Here is a 13,460-nt window from a genome sequence, read left to right as displayed (position 1 = left end):
CAAACAAAAGGGTTTTCTGAAGGCGGCGGGGTGTGAGGAGGGCAGGAAGTGTGCAGAGAGGGGGAAACACAGGTTGGGGACAATACAAGAGAGATGGTGCTAAATCCTGGAAGAAATGGTAGTGGGTGTTAAGCTCAGAAAGGCAAGAAATGTCACAATAACTTTATTTTCTCTACACCTATCTCAAGTCCCAGCTTACAGAGCTGGCAGGAAATTCACATGTGGGGTTCCTTTCTTGTCCCCCAGGATCCTGTGAAGTCACAAGGATCTTCATAGAGCCAACTTTAGGGATGTCCAGTGGCCATAGGTCCACTGGTTGCCTTTGTTAGGATATTGCCCAAGCCCTTGGGGATCCTTCTTGGCAGATGACAATGCTGCCCCCATGCCAAGCTGGGCTCAAGAAACTTCCCAGACTGGTACTTCCAATGCCAGGGACCCCCTCACAGTCATCTTAAAACCCCCTCACAGTCATCTTGTCTTGATCCAACTACCTCCAGGATTCCTTTCTGCTCACAGAATCCCAAATGACATGTCCTTCCTGGCCTTTGGGAATTTTCTCTCTTTCTCTCTCTCTCTTCCTCTGTCTGTCTCTCTCCCTACCCTCCCACCCCCTAGTTCTGTCCACTTGGTTCTACTTTATCTCCACCAAAGGCCTCTCTCCCTCCCCACTTTGCAGAACCCCCTGTACTCAGTGAGCCTAGGTTATCAAAAATAACAGAATCAGGAAAGAGACCCTTCTACAGGCAATGTCTCCTTTAATCCTACAATGCAAGCTTCCCTTAGCAGGAGAGACAAAAGCCTCTCCACCTTGAAATAGGGAAGGCAAGAATACAACACGAATTAATGTAGTACGTTATCCCATCTGTCAAAGGAAGACTCAGAAACAGAAGTATTTAGAAAAGAAAAGGAAAAAAAAAATCTTTTTCTTACAAAGAGTGCAAGAGAGTCAGGCTTCAGAAGAACTGGCTCACCAAATTCAAAACAAAGCAATTATTTCAGGGAAAACAACTGCAAAATGCCCTGGTTCGCTGGGTTTACGTTCGCATGTTCATGACTTGAAAACAGCAACTTCCTCACACGATGATCATATGCACAAAAGTATCTGCAGAGATCACAATAGCAGGACCCAAGGACAAACCTGTCTTTGTTAGAGAGGCCAGACTTAAGGGAAGTATTCAAGGATATATTGTCTGGGAGACCCTAACAGACTGGGTTTGTCTCAGGGTTTATGAGTCTCTGTCGGTTCAGGGTCTTTCCCCTCCCCCCTCCCCCCTCCCCCCCCCCCCCCCCCCCTCCCCGGGGTATGTGAAGTGCTTGATCAGATTGGAAGCGGGGCAAAGTGGCTATTTTGGCTTCTGCAGACCACACAATCTATAGAGAAAATGCAATGGAAATCCAAACGAGGAGATCATAAAAGTGTGGGCAGTTTGGGCAGCTGGATGTGGGGAGGGCAGAGACAGAGACACATTCAGAGTGGCAGACATTGGATGACAGGGGCTGCGAAGCGAGGCTGGAAGAGACGGCTGAAGGTCAGACCGAGGACCGTGGGTGGCCTTCTCTGATACCTCAGCTGAGCTGAGCAGAGTGTGTGGAGGATGGCAACTGCGTGCCAGTGCCCCAGGGCCTAAAACATCAGCCAGACCCCGAGGCCATTTAATCCAACATTTTCTGACACAGGTGAGGAAACCGAGGCCAGAGAGCTTGGCCCTACAATATCTTCAGCAGCAGCACATTTGGCCTTCAGGTCAGCGGACTGAGCAAGGGGAAGGGAGGCATGAGTTTTTGAAGAGTAAGAAAACATTTAGAGTCAGGTGTGGCTCATGAGGCAAGGATCAAGGTGAACAACGTCGCTTCCTGCTAACAGTTTTGTAAAAGTGATTTTAAAGGATAAAGACAAGGATGAGAGCAAAATTCTTCCGCTGTTCACAGCCACTAACGGGCATTCCCAGGAGGGTCCAAGCACTGTGAACAGACTGATTGGGACATGGACACGGCCTCCCATAAGGGTCAATCCTCATTCTGGCAATTACACTCTGGGTTCTTTTCTTTCTTCCTATATATTGCTCATTTTAATTAAAAATAATAATCCATGCTCACTCTGAAACATGTAAACAATAAAGAAGGAAATGGAGCGAAAAGTGAGGGCCCCCTTTAATAGCTACACCCGATCCCACCCTCCTCCCCAAAGACAAATGATCTTGGCAATTCAGTGTCTACTTTTCCAGATGTTTGCACCGATTCACCAATTTGTATGCATACAAACTCATTTAATGAAGGGTTTTTCTATTCAAAGGGCATTACACAGTATATTCTTCAGTTCTGATTTTTTTTCCTCTCTATTCAATTTGGCATCACAAACATCTTTTCATGTCACATACTTGACCTCTTTCTTTCAAAGAGCTGGAAGTTATATTGTGTGGGTGCCCCATAACTGATGTAAATATTCCACATTAATGTGCATTCAGCTTATTTTCCAGTTTCTGACTAGTGTAAATAATGCCATCATGCTTGTGTATGTTTTTGTACATCTACACATATATCCTATAGAGTAGATTCCCAGAAGTGAAATGCTGAATCGGTGAATATGTATACTTTATACTCCTGGCACCAGTACAGTATGAAAAAGAGGTTCATTCTGTTCCCCCCTCACTAAATAAGGTATTAATGACCCCTTAAGAATATTTGTCAGGGGTGCCTGGCTGACTTAGTCGGTAGAGCATGCGACTCTTGATCTCGGGGTTGTGAGTTTGAGACCCATTTTGAGCATAAAGATTATATAAAAGACATAAAAAATATATTCGTAGTTTGATAGGTAGCAAATGGTATCACATCGCAATTTGTGCTATTTATTTATTTATTTATTTATTTATTTATTTATTTATTGGAAAGAGCGAGAGAGAGCAGGGGAGGGCCAGAGAAAGAGGGAGAGAGAGAATCTTAAGTAAGTTGCATGCCCAGCATGGAGCCCAATGTGGGGCTCAATTTCACGACCCTGGGATCATGACCTGAGCTGAAATCAAGAGTCAGATGCTTAACTAAGTCACCCAGGCACCCCATGTGCTACTTTAATTATAAGTAAGGCTTATTGTAAGTAATAGTATTTTTTAAAATTCCAGTATAATTAGCATACAGTGTTCTATTAGTTTCAGGTGTACAACATAGTGTAATTCAATAATCCTTTACATTTGGGTTTATCATTGTTTTATTTGGGATCCTCTGAGAAGCACACGCCAAGGCAGGATTGAACAAGCAAGAGCCTTACTGGGGACAAAGGGAGGTGGGGGAGATGGGAGAGCTTTCAGACCCACATGCAGGTCTGATGTTTATCAAAGGAGAGGGAGAAGGAAGATTGTGCAGGATGATCCTCGGATCACAGTGCTGCTCTGAGAAAGCCTCCAGCAGACCAGGGGGGTGGTTTCCAAAGTGGAGGGGCTCTGACACTGGCTGGGAACAGACTAGGGGAAGCACGACCCAGTGTGACCACCATAGTGGACCCAAAGATGCCTTAGCTTGAGACTGTCAATCAGCTGTTTTTTTCCTCCCACCAAAAGTTCTTCTGGAGGGAGATCTGACCAACCCACCTCTATGGCCACCACTGTGGTCCAGCTTTCTTCCTCTAGAAGTTGGCCTAATTTTCTAAGGCATCTTTGTGTTTTTGTTACAGATCTGCAGAAAATCTTCATATATTTGATAGAGTAGTTCTTGGTTGAATATGCTGCAAATATTTCCTCCCAGTCTACTTTCTTTTAACTCTGTGTTTTGTTTCACTGGATAGAAGTTTTTTAAGTTTAAAAAACATTTCATAGTAAAGTCTGTTAATTGTTTCCATTAAGGTGTCTGTGTCTTAAGAATGTTATCTTCTAGGTGCACCTGGTGGCTCGGTTGGTTGAGTATCCAATTGATTTCAGCTCAGGTCATGATCCTGGGGTCATGGGATTGAGCCCCATGTTGGGCTCTGCACTGAGCATGGAGCCTGCCTGGAATTCCCTCTCTCTTTCCCTTTGTCCCTCCTCCTACTCATATGCTCGCTCACGCATGCTCTCTCTCTCTCAAATAAAAAAGAATGAAAGAGAATGCTATCTTCTTTTGTACAAAGAAAAATGAGAGGAGGCTCCCATTACTTTATCTTGTACCTTCTCTGACTCTGCAGTACATTATGGATGTAATTTTAGTATAAATGACTATACTACGCACTGACCAGGGCTTGACTGAATTTGCTTGACTTTTTTTCCATCTAATTATTATAAAATATGTTTCCCTATTTTGTTACTATATTATAAAATATGTTTTGAAATCAATGGCAGGGCTCTGTTCATTCACATCAAAACCCATTTCTGGAAAAAAAAATCTCTGCAACTAAAGACATGGGCAAAAATTCAGCATTTGTGAGAAGAAGGTGGTGTTGCTTTCGTGATGAGCTGGGCCTGATGATGTGTGTGACCCCAGGTAGCAGCAAGGTGTGGGAAGAAACAAGGGGAGCCTGCACTCATAGTGCTCTGCTTCTACCCTCAGAGAGCTGGTGAGCCAGTTCTAAGGATGATGATCCAGCCCACACATGCCTGGATCATTCCATCACAGCCTCCTTCTCGTTTTCTCCCTAGCAGCTCTCTTAAGCTCTATTTGTTACATTTCTGGCTTGGAAGCAGAGGTTTCCTGGCCCTTTCATGGCTCACTGAGAGTCAGGTGTTTGTGGCATATCTGCTGACCACCAGCCCACTTGGAGAGGGATTGGGGGAGAAAAGGTCCACCTTACAGGACCAGAGGAAGCAGGACCGTCTACTGCTCACACTTATCTTTCCTATCTTATTTTCCAGTGTCACTGTCCTCCTTCCAAGGGCCTCGCAGGGGACAACCCAGCATGTCCCAGGATGCCCTCTACCACACCCACCTTCCCTTGGCTTCTCCCAAGCCCCTCCCCTCCCCTGCACCGAGACCACGGCAATTAGCCCCAGACAATTATCAGTGATCCGGGGCTGTCTTGATCTTACATTTTTATGTCAGGATGAATTTGGATTCTGAAGTTGATCTTATTGTGAGGGTTTTATGAGGGAAAGATTAAATCGTCCTCTGATGTGTGCTTCATTAGGCCCCAAATCCTTGAAGAGTCATTAAAGCACCTTCTCACTGAAATGTTCTCAATCTCAGCCTGATGGATAGCCACAGGAATAATCTCCCCATTATTTGGGAGCTAAAATGGCTGGGAAGCTCTGCCAGATGTGATTTTGCAGCAGTCCTTTGAGCCTGGCTCTTTCGTGGCCTGTGATCCCTCAAATCCATGAGTGTAACAACGCCAGAGCCTGAGCCTGTTCTGCTTTTCCCAGGAAAAGTCATTCCTGCCCCTTCCTCTAAAGGGACAGCTTTTCCCTGAGTTGGCTACACTCTCACCATGAGCCCCCAGCTGTAGGTCTAGTCTGTGAGGTGGGTAGGGTTTAGTCCATGGTCAGAGCACAGCCTGGGACCAGGATCAGGGCTCAGTCTAGAAGTAGAGTCAGGCTCAGTCTGGGACCAGGATCAAGGCTCAGTCTGTGGCAAGGGTCAGGGCTGAGTCTTAGATGAGGATCAGTGCTCAGTCTATTACCAGAATCAAGGCTAAGTCTAGAAGCAGAGTCGGAGCTGTGTCTGGGTCCAGGGTCAGGATCCTGTCCACAGCCAAGATCAGGCTGTGGCCAGAGTCAGGGCCTTAGTCTATGACCTGGTTAACAGTCCAGTCTGTGGCCAAAGGCTCACTGACTGACCCTGGCCTGGCATCAACCCCATCTCAGCTCAGTGTACAAGGACTTGCCACCTTGCCTGAGTACTCCTACTCTCAAATATTAGCCAGACCTATGCCCAGGCAGGTTGTGCCAACAGCCACTGAGAAACTCAAACTATTTCAGGTCAGAGACGGCAGACAGGAGTGCCTGTCGGTGAGGATCTGTGTTAGAGGTGGCATAGGGGAAAGCTGAGGCAGAACTGTAAGGGGTCTGGAATGGTGATGGAAAAAGCCAATGTGACACCAGGGCCTCAGCCTCAGAAGTCCAAGGCAAAAGCAAAGAGATCCAGCATTATTTCCAATCCTTTTCCGGAAAGACCACTTGCTCATCTTTCTGATTTCAGCAACAGAAAGAGTCAAATCTATGGGGAAGGGTCCTTGCTGATGCCACGTTTCCTTCCAATCATGGCTAAGAGGAGAGCTGTTCTGCTTTAGTATGAAGCACGCTGGACTTGCTGGGAAGCCTTTGCAAATCGCTCTTCCTCTCTGGGCTTCAGAACACAGAAGGAAGAGCCCTGAAGGGCTTTAATCAGGAGAGTGAGCACCATTGGTATGCATGTTTGAGCGATCACTCCGATTGCTGTGTGCAGGATGGATCAGAGGGGACAACAGTGGAGACCAAGAGGAAACTCTGCAGTGGTCAAGACAAGAGGTGCTGGAGGCCTGGGTTAGGGAGGGGGCAGAGGAAGTGGTGGCAGAAGGATACTTCTGAGAGCATTCAGTAGGCAGAATCCACAGGACTTGATGGCCAGCAGATATGGGGGTGAGAGAGGGCTCAAGGGGAACTGGTGAATTCCAAGGCTCTGCCTTGTGCTACAGGTGGGTACTAGTGAAACCCACTAACATGGGCAGGTTAGAAGAGCAGGGTGGGTGGAGGAAGGTGTTGGTGAATTCCAGTCTAGAACTGTTGAGTTCAAGATGTCCATGGCACTTCCAAGTGGAGGCGTCTAAAAATGAATTGAGAATATAGGCCAAGAGTTCAGGTGAGCAAACTGGGCTGAAGATAGGAATTTGGGAGACTTGAACCCTTACCCAGGGATAATGTATAGGAAGAGAAGAGAAGGGGACCCAGGATGGAACCTTGGGACACTCCAACATTTAAGGAACCAACAAGGGGAGAGAAGTCAGCAAAGAAGCCTGAGGAGGAGTAAGGAGAGGTGGGGGAAACAAAGTTGAAGAGGTGGTGTGCATGTTGGGACCTATATAAAGAATGATATTGAATATGGCCAGGAGACAGGCTGTGAGAACTCAAAGGGTACAGTGACCATGACCTTGGAAGTCACTGGTGACTGCAGAGAAAGCAGTTTCTGGAATCCTTCTAGGGGCAGAAGCCAGAGTGATGGAGTTGAAAGATGAACTGAGGAGTTGATGTGGAGATTGGAAGTGTAGACAACTCTGGAAAGGTCTGCTCTGGAGGGGATCAGGTAGGATCACAGCTGGAGAAAAGCCTGGAGTTTGAGGCAGAGAGGTATGTTCTAAGCACAAGAAGCCTTCATGCGAGTAAATGCTGGTGGGAGGGATCCACTAGAGGAAGAAATTAAAGGTACAGGAAAGAGAGCTCTTGGGGGAAAGAATGCATCATTGAATGTCTGTCACTTATCGTCATACAAGTCACTTCCCATACCCTTTTAGTATTTAATTCTGTCAACCTGCCTGTGGTGTCACATAACCATGCTCACTTCCCTCCCAGCATTTACCACAGTCAGTAAATTATTTTAATTATTCTTTGGCTTGTTTATTGGCTCCTTTTCACAGATCTCAGCTCCAGGGATTCTCCAGTCCCCATCACTCCTATTTTACTTTGCTTGATTTTTCATCATGGCTCTTAAGACTACCTGATATTATATTACTTATGTAATAAGAACCGGCTTTTGTTCTGTCTTCCCCACCAAAAATGTAAAGTCCAGGGGATATGGAACTAAGCCTGTCTTGTCTCCGCTACACCCCAGCACCATAACTGGCCAAGATCATATTAGGCACACAATCCATGTATGGAATGAATGAATGATCTAAGAAAGACTGCTGAGAACTACAAAGTACTGTTCAAAGTGAAAGACAGGGAGAAAAGCCTGACACTGATCAAACCTCTACTATCTACCATATATATGGGTTCATTCATCCAAACTTCATAGCAACTTTTTGAGGTAGGAATGATAGGTGCCTTTTCAGAACTGAAGAAATTGGGCTCCAAAGAGCTTTTAAATGCTGTCAGAAATCACACAGCTAACATGTGCTGGGACCGGCACTGAAGGCCAGAATGCTTGGTTTGGTTTATTTGTTTTTCTCAAAAACCTGAGCTCCTTTCCTGCCTCACCCCCCCCAACCTCCTATGTCCCCATCCCCCACCCCATGGCCTCTGGGAACGATCACAAATCCCTCCCTCCACCTGTCCTCAGGACTGCAGGCCTGACACACCTCAGTGTGTGCTCCAGAACCAGACCCCTGGCTGCAGCCATATGGGGGGTGGAGGGGGAGCCCTCCACGGGGGGTTGGTGGTTGGGGCTAAGTGGAAGGACAGTCAGGAGAGAGATTTGAGAGAGAACGTGGACAGGACCTGATGGGTGAAGGGATATGGTGGCAAGAAAGAATGAGGTGCCCAAGATGGACTCCCAGGCTTCAGGCTCAGGGAGGGTGGGTGGCCAGTGCTGCTGAGGGCTGAGATCCAGAGAAGAGAAGCAGCAAGGGAAAGGAGCAGACAGGCCTGTGGACATCCAGGCGGTAGTGTCCAGTATAAAGCTCAGGGGAGCAGTCTGAGTTGGGAGTGGTCAATAGAGGCATCATGATGGATGCTCTTATAGAGGCAGTGTGGTGGGAGGGAGGGCCTAGGGTGGGCAGAAGAGGGTCTGTGAGCATGCTCAGAGGAGCAAGCAGTCAGTAAGATGGGACGAGAGCATCCCTTCTGAACTATGTAGCTGTGGAGACAAAAGACAAGACAAATGAGCTTTTCTGTGTGTTCACTCGACAGAATATTTTATAGCCTCCCTGGATAAACAAGCTGTCATCTACCACCAAACCCTCTATCAACTGAAGCAGCTTGGGGAAAAGATAATGCTGCAGGTTTGAATACTCTTAGCTGCTGTGCCTAATTACTACACAAGCAAACAAACCAGGAGAGTTGTAGGCAAAGAGGGGCTTGGCCGCTGCCTATGGAGGAGAGACATTTCCTTTTTCCCAGGGGAGGGATGGAAGACAAGCACAGACATTTATTGAGCACCTACTGTGTGCCACACACCTGGAACATGTCATCTTATTTAATACTGTATAAGAGGCATCATCCCCATTTTGCAGATGAGGAAACAGAGGCTCAGAGAGGCCTGACAATGCACCCAGCTTAAAGGATTCACCCAAGAGTCTTCCCAATGCACTTCACAGCCTCCCCGGAGAAGATCCAGGTTGTTCCCTTCCCTCCTTCCCCAATCCTGCAGTGTCAAGTCCAAATGCCATGCCCCTGATTGTGCAGCTCTGTTTACTATTCTTTTCATCAGATGTCTGTTTGCAAGAAATAAAACTTGGGTTCAGCAGCAGAGCAATAACTATGAAGAAAACTGCCACTGAGAGCATGGAATTCAGCTCCCAGAATTACTGTATATTCAAAGCAGATTTCCAAAACACCATTTGACATAGGTGGTAATTCCAAGGGAACCCATTTGCCTCTTTCCTCCTGCCCTGCCCCAGGCACATACATCCAAGGTCAAATCAGCAAGTAGAATAGGAGGTGAGGGGGCTGAAGGACAACTAGACTGCCCCTCAAGGAGATGCCAGCAGTCTTCTCTTTCAGGAGACAGACCAGCTCTCCTTCTCACCCTGCAGATGGGGTCAGCAGCAGTGAACAGAGTGTGACAGAATTAGATCCCAATCCTCTTGCCTCCTAGCCCACTGCAATCTTCCCAAGACAAACTGCAGCTTCATAAGAAGCCAAGAAATCCATTTATGAGGAAAATTTATATATGTATTACTAGTAAGATTTAAATTAATTATTTTACTTTCAAAAAGAATCCCAATATGTAGCTTCCAATGCAAATGTGCAAAGATCACATTTCTATAAAAAAGAGAATGAATATCCAAAGAGCAACCAGAACGTTCCTAGCACTGTCTGTCATCATGAATTTGCATGACTGTACATGACACTCCAACCATACTGGCCTTTTTTTTTTCAGTCTCCCAAGGCCCCCAACTTTGATCTTATCTCAGGACCTTTTCATTTGCTATTCTCTCTGCCTGGAAGATATATCTCTAGGCTTACACAACTAAACTCTTATCATCGAGATCTCAATTCAAATGTTACCTCCTCTAAGAAGCCTTCTCGGACTACCCTACCTCAGGCAACCACACTGTCACTCTATACCAGTGGATTTCAAACTTGAACATGTATCAGATTCACCTGGAGGGCTTCAAATACAGATTGCTGGGTCCCATTCCTCAGAGTTTCTAATTCAATAGGTCTGAGTGGGTCCTGATAATGTATATTTCTCACAAGTTTTCAGGTTGTGTTAATGCCATTAGTCTAGGAGCAAAGCTTTGAGAACCACTGTTCTATAACATCACCCTGTTTTATTGTCTTCATGGTGTTTATCACAGTCTGAAATTATCTTGGTAATCTATTCAGTTGCTTTACTGTGGTCTGATTTTCATACTTATTGGCTGCTCCTGGGAAAGGGGTATCTGTCTGTTATTCATTATAGTATCCCCAGTACCCAGAGCAGAGCCAAGTACATGGTAGATGCTCAATGAGTATTTGAATAAATGAATTAGTGAATGGGTGGGTGGGTGGATAGAAGGACAGATGGAGGATGGATGGAGGATGGATGGATGATGGGTGGATGGGTGATGGAGGATGGATGGATGATGGATGGACGGATGGATGGATGGATGATGAATGATGGACGGTGGATGACAGATGGATGGGTGAGTGATGGATGATTGTGAATGGATGGCTGATGGATGGAGGGAGGGGTGGTGAATGATGGATGATGGATAGACGGATGGATGGATGATGGATGATGGATGATGATGGATGGATAGATGGATGGATGGATGGACAGATGGATGAATAAAAGAATGGATGCTCACCTCAGCCTCTGGATTCCTGCTTCTGTACATGCCATCTTCGTTCTACACCAAGTTGATCCACAGGTGAAAATAATCCCATCTTCAATTTCAAAATCCCACTGATAAAAAAGCAAGAATGTAGAACATTTTGCCAAAGATGTTGGAAGGCCATGGCCAAGAGACACATAATACAAAACAGCAAGTGAATAAAACAGCACTTAGGCATGGCTGCTTTCAAAAGTCATTGGAGCTATCCTATCACCTTAAATGGTCCCCAGGCAAAAACCATCTTGAAGGCTTCTCTCTCCATACCTCCTCCTCAGTGTCCTCCTCCTCCTTGCTCTTTTCCTCCTCAAATTTCTAAAAAATAATCTTTCTCATTTTCCCATGTAGAGCAGCTTGACCATAATTTTTTCATTGCTTGAAGACCCCAAGCACACCAGTACACCTCATCTGTCTTTAAAAATTCCTGCATCGGGGCGCCTGGGTGGCTCAGTCGGTTGAGCGTCCGACTTCAGCTCAGGTCACGATCTCGCGGTCCATGGGTTCAAGCCCCACATCGGGCTCTGGGCTGATGGCTCGGAGCCTGGAGCCTGCTTCGGATTCTGTGTCTCCCTCTCTCTCTGCCCCTCCCCCGTTCATGCTCTGTCTCTCTCTGTCTCAAAAATAAATAAACGTTAAAAAAAAATTTTTAAATTCCTGCATCTTTGGGGCACCTGGGTGGCTCGGTCTGTTGAGCGTCCCACTTCAGCTCAGGTCATGATCTTGCAGTTTGTGAGTTCAAACCCTGCACTTGGCTTGCTGCTCTCAGGGCATAGTCTGCTTCGGATCTTCTGTCCCCATTGCCTCTGTCTGTACCCCACTTGCGCGCTCTCTCTCTCTCAAAAATAAATAAAACATTTTAAAAAAATCCCTGCATCTTGGAGACTCTTTCCTCTTTTCTAATATTCATACAATCCCTCGTATCACTTCACCATGTGTGTCTGTCTCCTTGGCTAAAGAGGCAAGAGATTTAGACAAAGAACCCAAGTTCAAATTTAGTCTCTTTTCTGACAAGCTGTGTGAACCATGAACTTGGTCAAATTGTTGCCCTCTCAGAGCTTCAGTTTCCTGATGCACTCGGGAAAAATGCTGACTGTTCAACAGTACTTATAATCAGTGGCATTACAATATTCACCAAAAAAAGCCTTCCAAACTATATAGCACATGAACATTACCTATTATCACTACCCCTAGTTTATAATTCCTTTGGGGGTGAGGCTCATACCTTATGTGTGTTTTCATCCACCCCTCCAATGCCTCACACATTGAAAACGCTTCATAAATGCCTTAAGAGGTAAATAAGCCTTTGGATAGCACACTAATGAACATTTAAAGAGGGAGTAAAACATCACCTTTTAAAACCTTCTCCTTTTCCCTCCCATGGCGAACTGTGCTCTGATTTGATTTTTCTCTGTTCTAGAAGCTCCATCCTGGCCCATAGGCAGAAATTAGTCTGTGTGCAGTGAGATGACTGCCTCCTGATGGCACAGCCCAGATGACCAAACAATGAAGTGTTAGAAGGCCCTGGTGAAACATTAAGATCTCAAGACTTGTTTTTGATGCATTCAACAATCTAATCCAGTGCCTCTTTGTTCAGAGAGGTTGGAATTTGCTGCTCTTCTGAAATTGTTGTCCCTAGTCACTTGGAGACCCCAGAAAAGGGGCTTCCTCTCAGAATAATCTGGCCACCCACATCCCTGCAGATGCCCCTCTCTCATCATGGGCAGGGGCCATCACCGCCCCGACCACTCTCACGTCTAGGCTCAAATATTGCCTTGGGACTATTTCATTTTTATTTTTATTTTATTATTACTATTTTTTAGGGATTATTGAATCTTTTTTTTTTTTTTTTTCAACGTTTATTTATTTATTTTTGGGACAGAGAGAGACAGAGCATGAACGGGGGAGGGGCAGAGAGAGAGGGAGACACAGAATCGGAAACAGGCTCCAGGCTCTGAGCCATCAGCCCAGAGCCCGACGCGGGGCTCGAACTCACGGATCGCGAGATCGTGACCTGGCTGAAGTCGGACGCTTAACCGACTGCGCCACCCAGGCGCCCCATAGGGATTATTGAATCTTAAGAGACACAGAGGTACCTGGCAGTGGAGCTGCCACAATCTGTAACAAAAAGGCCCTACATGGGGCGCCTGGGTGGCGCAGTCGGTTAAGCGTCCGACTTCAGCCAGGTCACGATCTCGCGGTCCGTGAGTTCGAGCCCCGCGTCGGGCTCTGGGCTGATGGCTCAGAGCCTGGAGCCTGTTTCCGATTCTGTGTCTCCCTCTCTCTCTGCCCCTCCCCCGTTCATGCTCTGTCTCTCTCTGTCCCAAAAATAAATAAATAAACGTTGAAAAAAAAAAAAAAAAAAAAAAAGGCCCTACATGATGAGCTGTTTGCCTGTTGGGGGAAGGAAGAATCAAATAGGACTAAAGCCAATTCCCACCCAGGAATAGACCTCAGGCAGCACCGACGCCTGGACCTGCTGAGTGAGCTATGTCTAGAAAATTCACCTCCGGATCTCCCAGGTTCACAGCCATCACTCAGAAGGGCACTACAGCTGCACTTTACTGGTTTGTTGGCAGAGTGTCCAGAATAATCAGGGGGTTGGGGAGCACACCTG

At 46.3% G+C, this 13,460-nt stretch overlaps 1 long non-coding RNA gene across 1 annotated transcript in view; it reads right to left on the bottom strand.

Annotated features, from left to right (window-relative positions):
- Nucleotides 1-10,723: 10,723 nt before the first annotated feature.
- LOC123580191 overlaps nucleotides 10,724-13,460 on the bottom strand; it is a 39,205-nt gene continuing 36,468 nt past the window's right edge. Inside the window, exon 4 of the long non-coding RNA XR_006703168.1 lies at nucleotides 10,724-10,920. This is a non-coding gene — a long non-coding RNA (uncharacterized LOC123580191). The remainder of the gene's footprint in view (nucleotides 10,921-13,460) is intronic.

This window comes from Leopardus geoffroyi, chromosome A3 (assembly GCF_018350155.1).
Source record: "Leopardus geoffroyi isolate Oge1 chromosome A3, O.geoffroyi_Oge1_pat1.0, whole genome shotgun sequence".
NCBI classification, from domain to species: domain Eukaryota; kingdom Metazoa; phylum Chordata; class Mammalia; order Carnivora; family Felidae; genus Leopardus; species Leopardus geoffroyi.
Note: the sequence above shows the minus strand (reverse complement) of the source record. Positions and strands in the feature narration are given on the sequence as shown.